The sequence below is a fragment of the Cebus imitator genome, unplaced genomic scaffold, assembly GCF_001604975.1.
Source record: "Cebus imitator isolate Cc_AM_T3 unplaced genomic scaffold, Cebus_imitator-1.0 Scaffold25, whole genome shotgun sequence".
Taxonomy (NCBI): domain Eukaryota; kingdom Metazoa; phylum Chordata; class Mammalia; order Primates; family Cebidae; genus Cebus; species Cebus imitator.
The window spans coordinates 5,879,028-5,887,517 of NW_016107340.1; the positions used below are offsets into that span (position 1 = coordinate 5,879,028).

At 40.6% G+C, this 8,490-nt stretch overlaps 1 protein-coding gene and 1 pseudogene across 2 annotated transcripts in view; one reads left to right on the forward strand and one right to left on the reverse strand.

Moving 5' to 3' along the window:
- KCNAB1 (potassium voltage-gated channel subfamily A member regulatory beta subunit 1) overlaps nt 1–8,490 on the forward strand; it is a 394,665-nt gene that overhangs the window by 55,568 nt on the left and 330,607 nt on the right. The window lies entirely within an intron of this gene.
- Nucleotides 275–1,271, reverse strand: LOC108300226 (annotated as a pseudogene).

The window sequence follows — 8,490 nt, forward strand, 5'->3', positions numbered from 1 at the left end:
AAAAAAAAAAAAAAAAAGGAAACAAGAAAAAGAAAAAAATAAATAAAACAGTACCTATAATCTGGCAGGTGGTTTTTAGAGGCCATGGGAAGCTTGCCTTAGTCATCCTGGTGAAATGGGATAGAAGAGGGTTTTGGAATATGGCCACCACCTCCTCTGTTTCTTGCTAGTAATGGTCATCTGAAGGGAGGGTGCTAGCCTGGGCAGCGGATATTTGACGTCACATATACAAGTCTCAAAGACAAGCAGCTTTGAAGTCTTCCATTCCATATTTTCACTGAATCTCTCCCATATACAGTCTCTTGTCACTCAATGCTGAGATAATGATGGGCTTGTCAGGGTGGACAGCAACTTCACTGATGGAGCCAGCATGGCCAGGCACTTTATACAATATTCGCCTGCTTGTGGTATCCCACACATACACAAATCTGTCGGCTGAGCCAGCTGCTATTTTGCTTCCATAAAGTGACCAAATCTCAGAAGGTTATTTTCAAAGTTGTGCACATTTCCTTGAAATATCTTTACACACCTCTCTTTAGGGGTAAATGGCCAGACATCCCAGACACAAACTGTATTGTCCATTGCATTGGACAAGAGATGAAAGCCTTCAGAACTTAAACTCAGGCCAGTCACTGAACCTGCATGGCCTCTCATGGTGTAGGTTAGTTTGTTCTGGCATAGGTCCCAGACCTTGATACCATTGTCTATTCCACCAAAAATAATCTGATCACTTGTGTCATTGAAGGTCACAGCTAACACATGGCTGCTTACCTCTGGAAGTCTCAAAGCTTAACTGTGCCATTGTCACTGCTAGTGCAGAGAAGCTGAGGGCCTCTCCTGGCTGGATAACAGGAATTCACAAAGGAAGTCTGTCCCTTTAGCCTTTTAACCCACTTGCCTATTTCACTATCCGACATTGCCACAGTTTTACCTGCGGATGCTGAGTAGAGCATACTGCCATCTGTGTGGTAATGCAGTTCCATCACTGCTCCACTGTGTCCCTTCAGTGTGACATAGACATCACAGTCACCATAGACATTCCACCACAATATCAGTCAGTCAAATCCTGCGGATGCTAAGGTGGATCCATTGGGGTAGAACTTGCAGCAGTATACTTCCCCTTCACGTCCAGAGAGCAGCATAATTAGGTCTTGACGGGAGGAACACCTCCTGGGGCCTGACCCCACCGCTCCTAACAGCAACTCATGCTGCTTCTGCTTGACTGGGACCAGCAACAATTCTGGGCCCTTAGGCATCTGCTGTTGTATCATGGTGGCAACCAGATGGTGCTTTGGGTTTTTGAGGCCCACCTGCCTCCATTTTTGTGCCACTTCCTCTGTGGAGCATTCCCATCCCTCAATGCATAGGGTCCCTGTAGTCCCTCTGTCCCTTCCCCATCCTTCAAATCTGCTTGCAACTCCTCCACAGCTCTTTGGAGTCAATATGATGACTTCAACTTTATTGTGTGTAACAGTGACTTATGTTGTTTCTCCAGGGACATCTGCGTTTGAATAGCACGAAATCCATTAACCCACTATGTAATTTCAGGCAAAAGTTTGGGAGGAAACTGGGGGGTTCTTATAGAATGGGGCTCATGCCACATCTCTCCAATCACATTGTATGGGGCTCTAACCCTCAGTCACACACAGCCAGTCCTGCTCACTATACCCAGACGTTTCTTAAAATTGCCTGGGAAATAGCTAGTGCAAATGTGAACTATGGTTTTAACTTTTTTGAAAATTGGTCAAAAGCCATGGATCTTCTTCCTATTTAGATGTATACATGCATACATATTCAAATTTTACATGCAATTTTAGGAAGGGTCACCAAACTACCTAGAGCTCATCTTGGAATCACAGGGCTAAAGATAGTTTGGTATTTGAAGTAAGAAGAACTGGATTCAAGTTTTCACTGTGATGTTAGGCAAGCTTTCTATGCTCCTGTGAACCTACTTTCTTGCCTGTAAGAGGAAAAAGTATAGACTGTAACTGTGGTTTTCAACCAGGTATAAAACTGCAGGAATATGTTGCCCCTCACACTCATTTAGAACATATCCAGTTTGGGAGGCAGGAGAATGCTGTTTTGAAAAATCTTCCCAGGTGAGTCAATATGCCCCAACTGAGGTTGAGAACTGTCAGACAAGGAGACCTCTATGATGACCTCTGGTTGCAGCATTCTTTGATTCTGAGGTTTTGTTCCAGAAAACCCCACGAAGTTGAGAAGATACTCTTTCTATTACTAGTTGGGAAAAGAGAAGATGTAGCATGACAGAGATGCCCAGAAGCCTGACTTCACCTTTCTTCTCACCCTTGTCCACTGTTTCATGAGAGAAAGTGGCAGAAAGGAAACACAGCCCTTCTAGAATTAATTCTCTTTTCATTGAGAGTCCATTGGATTGGGGGAGGATTTATCTATTCAACCTTGAAAGGATAGAGAATCTAATTCATCTTTATTTTTGAGAACCTACTTGGCATATGGTAGGTACAGAATAATTTTTTTTTTACTTAATAAATTTATTTCTCAAAATTTATTATTTTTTAAGTAATTACAAACAGCATCTGCTTCTCCACTCTGGTGATGCTTTGAGTATCACCAATATAATATTATATAAGATTTTATTTTTCCTCAAGTCATTGAAATAGATATGAATTTATTGATGAACTGAAATTCAAGGAATATTTACTAAGTTTTTATTATGTGCTTGATACAGTTGAATTTTCAAAATAGTGAAGATTTAAGAAGATGGTTTACAGTTCTATGCTAATACATTATATATACATAAATAGTACTTTTGAAAAAAGTTATAGTCCATTTATACCTTTCCTTCCCATTCCAGAAGGGGAGATATAAAATTTTATAAACTTAAAAACAATTTAAAAAGTATTATTTATTATTCCCTGGTTTGGACCCCCACTGGTGTTTTTGTAGCTGACTGCTCTTGTTATTTCACGTGGAAGGACCTAGCCACATGTATGTGTTTTGGGTTAGGGAAGCAGCCCATTTTGGACTCCGTCAGAAGGCACATGTCATGGAGCTGAGCTAGCTTCACTAACAGCTTTATCTTCTTGCCTACCATTGCATGAAATGACTCTATAAAGTAGAGTTCTGGCTGTGTGCAATGAGGGGTAACCCCAAGCACCAAAGGCAACAATAGAATGGACTGAAAGTGATAAGACTACATATTGCTCTGTCAGTGCTCTAGCTCAAAACTATTTTCACTCAGGAAAAGATTAAATTGCTTCAAATACTGAACTTCTCCCTTAGAACATTTATAATTGACTGAGTGTAAGGAAAAAACTACTTTTTATTCATGATCATAGTTATGTTTTTAATGTAAATCATTCTAGTGCAAATAATAATAAATATGATTTATTGTATATTATCTATGTGGTAGACTCTGTAATTAGTCACTTTAATGCTGACATTGTATCACTTGATATATATTGAACATTTACCGCTTCAGATACCCAAGTGATTCTCACAGCAGGCTTATTAGCTTGGTACTATTATTGCCATCATCCTCATTCTATAGTTGAGGAAATGGAGGCTTAGGAGGATTAAATAAACTGTCAGAGGTCACTCAGCCAATAAATGGCCGAAAGCTGGGATTCCAATTGAGCTTTTCTAATCTTATTTCTAATTCAGTCCTCATGTCAATCCTATAAAGTAGTTACGGACATTTCCATTTTACAGACAAGGAAGCAGACTTGGGGAGGTGAAATAATCTGATAATGGTTACATAGCCTGTAAATGGTGGAGCCAAGCATGGAACCAGATTAGTCTGACTCATAAACCAATGCTTGTTTCATTGTGCCATGCTGACTAGTTGTGGATTTAAAGCATGTAACAATGTAAAAAGGGAAGTACTTACCTATTTAAACTTTTAAAAGATTAGACATTTATTTTGGTTTGCCTAACAACTTTATTTTCTTGGATCTTGAGTATCAGAGGAAAATGCCTGGTACCTGGAGAGTACCAAAAAAAAAAAAAAAAAATGACATGTTTATTACTGCTTACAATGATCCATCTTCTACTTTTTCACAGTAATATTTAAGTGAATTATTCTGCAATAAAATTTCCTTTAAAACAATCCAATAACTGATTGTTGAACACCTACTGCTTACAAGGCTCTGAGTTAGGTGCAATGATGACTATAGAGTTGAGTAAAACATGATCTGTTCTGAATAATGAGGCAGGATTCATGCCTCACCCCGGAGAGCAGATAGGCAAATAAGCAATACCAGAGTGTCATACAGGTCCCAGGGAGGGAGAACAGAAATGTCACATGAAGAAGGTGGAAACAGAGATTGGCCTTGAAGATGGTACATTAGTTTGTTTGGGTTGCCACAGCAAAGTAATACAGATGAGGTGACTAAGGAAGAGAAATTTATTTTCTTACTGTCCTGGATGATGGAAGACTGAGATCAAGGTATGGGCAGGTTTCTCCTGAGGCCCCTCTCCTTGGCTCACAAATAGCTGCCTTCTGGTTGTGTTTGCACATGGCCATTCCTTACTCTGTGTGTCGGTCTCATAATCTTCTCTTCTTCAAAGGACACCAGTCATCTTAGATTAAAGTCTACCGTAATGTTCTCATTTTAACTTAATTACCTCTTTAAAGTCCTGGCCTTATTTCCAAATACAGTCACATTCCAACGGACTTAATTTTGTTCCTCTCAAAACTCATACGTTGAAGGCCTAGGAACAAAATTAAGTCCCTGACAGATGGGTATATTATCAAGAGAGGGGAAGTATAGACAGAGGAAACAACATGAGACAGCGGTTAGAAGTTAGCAGTATAAAATACGTTTGGGGGAGAAATTAAGTAACCCAACATGAAGGAGAAAATGATGGCATTTAGGAGGGTCCTGAATGGCAGAGTGAGGAGTTGATGCTTACACTGGTGGGCACTGGAGTGATTTGAAATTCTCTCACAGTGGAGTGATTTGATAAAGCTCTCCTTGGGGACTGTCAATCAAACAATGATGTGTTGGACTGGCTGGAAAGAATAGAGAGAGAAGGCAAAGATGCCTTCTAGGAGGCTTACCCAGGAGTCCAGTCATGAAGAGATGAGAGTGTGAATGAACAGACCAGTAACGGTAGTAGGTATATGAAAACAGTGAATCAGAGGGACACCATATTTGAATGACTCCACAGAGGCTTACCTCAATGAACCTGGTGACTAGTTGGCTGTGTGTTGGGAGAAATGAAAGAAGTTAAAGAAGACTTTAAGCCTTAATGAGTCCGTGGATGGTTTTGTCATTACCCGAAAGAGGAAAGGCAGTGAGGTGGAGGTAGGGGGAGTTCTCTTTCAGAATAAAGATGTTGAACTCAATTTAGGACATGACAAGCTTGATGTTCAATAGACAAAAATGTTAAAATATGGGTCTAGAATATGGGATTGACATTGGAGTATATAAAAGGTTATTAAGTTATATGAAAAATTTTACCAGGAAAGAAATTGGAGAGTTATTCACTAAAATGTAAAACCAGTTCTATTTGGGAGGCGGACTACAGTTTATTTGTATTCATTCTTTTTACTTTTTAGTATTATTCAAAATGTTTGTTATGAACTACTTCAGTAACTTTATAATTATATTAGTGTGAGGTATCTATGTTTCTTAAGCCCCTATATAAGATGGATTTAAAATCCCTATTCCCTCACTCATGATAAGCCTAATACCTTCCACAAGATATCTAAGAACTTAGGAGCCTCACTCCCAATTAGTTTGTGGATTCACTAAAACCTCACAGGCCCTGCCCCTATTTTGTATCTCCTTTATCTAGATATTGAATCAGAAATTTGCTTATTTTGAAAAAAAAAAGAAGAGATCAAAAAAAGCTCATGAAAGTCCTTGGCTAATACTAGAATTGATTAGAATTCAGAAGAGATTGTGGGGCTTTACATTGCAGATCTGCAAATAACCTAACATTGACCTAGGGGCATCCTTCTTAAGGAATCCCTCAGCTATTTCTGCCAACTCAGCCTAAGTTCATGCCACTCATCTCTACTTCTCCTTTGGTGGACACTTCTCCTCCGTTATTTTCCAAATTTCTTCCATTTTCTTAAGAAAATCAATTTAGTCCGCTTTATATTTTACTCGTCTTTCCAGATTTTTTTGGGGGGGTCTTATCTTTTCTACCCAAATGTCCCAATAAGGTATCTTCCTAAAGTAGAACAGTTTCATTCTTAAGAAGAATTTTAGTTCCAGCCTTTAATATATTTTTTATCATACAATAATTGATTTAAAGAGTACTTCAAAAATAACTAAATGTTGGGCATAATGGAGAGAGAGAAGACGGTCTGGGAAAAGTATACAGGGTGGAAAGAAATGAGGCTTTGAGGAATGCCCACGATGAGGGATGGAGTCGGGGCGTAGAGAACCCGGGGAAGGAGGCAAGGAAACATGAGGTAGGAGAATCAGGAGGGTACAGAGCCAAATTGAGGGACATGAGGGCTTTGAGAAGGGGTGAGAGATCAGTCTCAAGTGAGAGGGTTCCAAAGAATGAAAATGGAGGCAACGTCATTGAGGCCATGGGATTCCGTGCAATGGTACTATTAGGACCCAGACCCAGGATCCCTGTTGGGATTGTCACATTCACTGGAGGATCTGTGACTGCCTGAAAGAATGGGGACGCGCCAGAAATCCCACACTAACCATATAAAACTGGCAGTGCATGGTTTATGTACTGCCAGAAAACCCCCAAACACTGAAGTTGACTTGGCTGAATGTGTGCTCAGCTGCCCTAGGGACTCACCTAATAGCCAGCCTGGCTTTGTGCCCTGCTGTTTGCCCATAGCAGCCTCAGATGCCAGTTTCTCTTACTCATATCTCCCCAGTTGCAGGGATTTGTAATACAGAACCTAGGTTCTTGACTCTGCTGTTTCCTGACTGTGAATTCAGGCAATCACTTCACCTCCTGGACTCAGTTTCCTTATCTGTAGTGGTAATGAGCATAATTATACATGCCATGTGGGCCTCCCAGGGTCATTAAGAGAGTGACATGAGAAAAAGTATAAGTATAAATGCTCTGTAAAGTGCTATTGACTCAGACTGCCTGGGCTTGGCCACCACTTACAAAATATGTGACCTTCAACAAGTTGTTTAATTTTGGTGACCCTCAGTCCCCTCATCTGTAAAATGGGGATAATATCTATACCTACCTCCTAGGATTGTTGTGAGCTCTAAATAAGTTAGTAGACGTAAGAACCATAGAGCAAATTGTGACATTTAGTAAATGCTATACATGTGTTAGTTAATATTATACTATTACTATTATACAAGTAGTGATGTATTTATTTATATACATACCATCTTTTTTGTCCCCCATAGGATCCAAGACATTCCAAAACTTATACAATACAGAGAGATGACTTAAATTAGAAGTGGGCAAAAGATGGTTATTTCTTCTATTTTCATGCTCCTGCCTTTGTTCTGCAACGACCTTCCATTCTGTTTTCTGCCAGTTTGATTCTGCTTCTGCCAGGCCTGGCTTGGATCAGTTTGCAGCATCTCCAGGCTCCCTGTTCTACCAAAGAGAATCTTATATTCTGTCCAGCTATGTTTTAAGTCAGAGTGTGATTACTAAGGAAGTGGAGAGAGACCAATAGAGCTCTCAGGGCTGGGAGGCAGGCTGGGGAGGGTCTCTTAAGGAAGGAGACACTGCAGGTTGTTTGGAGGCTAAAGAGGAAATTGCTAGTGGAGACAGAAGAATGGAATATGCTGGTTAGAGGGAAAATTTATGGAAAGAGTGCCTGGGACAGCCAAAAGGGCATGAGTTCAAGGTCACAGGTATCTAAGAACAAAGTTGGCCGGATTCTTAGGTCTTCATAAATCGAGTGACACAAAGCTGTCTGTCTTTGCAACCTAGGATGATCAAAACATCATCCTTCTCTGAGGGTAACTCCTCTTTGCCTTCCTCCACCTGAAGGTAAGTAAGGTCAGTTCTAAGCAAAACTGGGAAGCCTGCCAAAGTGTATTCCCTCCTTCCCCAGCCCCCTTTCTCCTGTCTCTTGTCCCATACTGGTTGGGCCATTTTCCTTCCCATCTCTGGGCTCCTATGCTCCACAGCCCTCATGTCTAACATGCCAGACTCCAGATCCAGTCAATACTGATGGAGACCAACTAAGTGGCAGGAATTCTCATGCATGTTATTTAACATTACAGTATCTTTATATCTCTGTTCTCATAGAGAAGACAAAAACTCAGAGAGGGTGGATGTATACTTCAAGGCCACACAGAAAGAAAGTGGCAGGGGTAAAATTAAAACCCAGGACTCCTGAAGACTGGTCTAGAGGGCTTTCCATTATTCCCCACTAAGTCCCCACCAGTTGTCTTCGGTGACCTTCATTGACACCCCACCCACTTTGGTAAAGCTCTTCCCCAGCTCATGTGACCTCCAGTCCTCAGGGCTGAGCGTATTCTCAGGTTCCAGGTTCTGATATCCTTTCTTCCACTCACAGCCACCTTTTCTTTTTTTTTTTTTTTTTTT